The following is a 1727-nucleotide window of genomic DNA, read 5'->3' on the forward strand; positions in this document are numbered from 1 at the left end:
AGGGAAAGGAGGATGTGCAGAGAGAGAGAGGTGGGAACGGTGGACAATCACACACATCTGATTTTGACCGACACAAGAAACGTCGGTTGTTGCATTCGCTGAGGACCTCACGACACGATCTGACCCTAACAAACAGGGTCAACTTACACGAGCTCTCCCAGGCCTCCGTTTCCTAGGAGCTTATAATCTGTAGTGATATGCCATGCGTGTTAATTGGCTCTCTGCAATTATTAATCCCACCCGGCAGTCCAACAATTAACGGGGGATTGCGTGTTCATTGATCGTGTGGTTATAATTATATTTTACGAAAATCATACCAAAATGATCTTAAACAAACAACAGGATTGCGTGTTCCTGTGGATGGATGGATTTTTTGTAAAAAGAAAAGCACATATACACTGAAACGTAGCACATACACTCAAAACTCATCGAAAGGACCCGGAAACCCTAAAATAGAAATAATAAAGTCTTTGATGGCCCATGCACACATCATGGTCGATGCTCGTGGCTGACCACTGTCGCTGCCGAAAGACCATTGAACACAGAAAGACAAGCAACCTGACACACCAACTCCGCCAAAGCACCATAGCTAAAGCAACGTTATGAGCCGATTGAATGACCAATAAGAGATCAACAAGGCAGAAACTGTATGAATCGTGATCATCCCCGTGCTCGACAGACTGCAGGCTTTGTTCAACACCGCGGAGGAGAGAGTCAGACCTGCTGTCTATCTTCCACAAAATCTAAGACTGAGCCGTGAGAGGACCGTGGTTCCTCGTTGCATGGTTCAAACTATTTTCCCCGTTGACAAGATTTTCCTTTTAAGGAAAAAAAAAGAAAACAGAATGCACTAAGATACTATTCTACCATAAAACAAAACTAAGATACCATAAAACAAAAAAAATGATGCACCAGCCGGGAATCGAACCCGGGTCTGTACCGTGGCAGGGTACTATTCTACCACTAGACCACTGGTGCCATTTGATGAGCTGTCACTCGAGAGACCTCTACTAATCGCAATCAATGGTACTGCATCTTCGATTATAAGCTCGAAACAGTCATACAGCGATACAGTACCGTGCAGCTCCGCAAAAGAGCAAGGGATGCAAGTCTCGTGGCGCCAAAAATAAGGACCATGTGCCATTCATGTAACACTACTCTACTGGGACTCTTAACACACATTTTCCTTCCTCAACATTCTACTACATCAGTAGGCAATCCACCTAGTGTTTTCTCAAAGTCAATGGTGCAGAGTTCCTTCTCAAAATCAAAGATTCAGTGTTCCCGTCAAATTTATTTATCTGGCTACTACTCGTTTTAGTTAACAGACAGACTGAATACAAGCGCCATGTGGCATAGGAAAGAACTCATGTGTCCTGTGTGGTCTTAAGACAGTAGAAGCAAGGGACCACCTCTGTTTCAGCTGGCAGTTTGCTAAGTACTCCTAACACTGCTCTGGCGCATTAATCTGGGATATGATTTTGTGGATAAGGATTCAAACTCTTAAGCAAGCAATCAATAATGCTTCAAAGGGTTAATCTGCAGCTGTAGGGAAGTGTTGAAAGGTGAGCTCAACCTAGTCTTCCATAGAGCATTTGGCTTACCAACTTGATGTAACACTAGTGATGTATATGTCATATCATTTGTGTGTGAAGAAGTAGGTATTCAGGTCCTATGTACGAAGATTAGTTCTGCAGAAATCAGTCTCTGCACCTATTTTCCTTCCT

At 43.4% G+C, this 1727-nt stretch overlaps 1 non-coding gene across 1 annotated transcript; it reads right to left on the reverse strand.

Moving 5' to 3' along the window:
• Nucleotides 1-907: 907 nt before the first annotated feature.
• On the reverse strand, nt 908-978 carry TRNAG-GCC. Its single transcript has one exon. It is a non-coding gene; the product is annotated as a tRNA-Gly (tRNA).
• Between the last annotated feature and the right edge of the window lie 749 nt (nt 979-1727).

Source organism: Triticum dicoccoides, unplaced genomic scaffold, assembly GCF_002162155.2.
Source record: "Triticum dicoccoides isolate Atlit2015 ecotype Zavitan unplaced genomic scaffold, WEW_v2.0 scaffold61839, whole genome shotgun sequence".
NCBI classification, from domain to species: Eukaryota; Viridiplantae; Streptophyta; class Magnoliopsida; order Poales; family Poaceae; genus Triticum; species Triticum dicoccoides.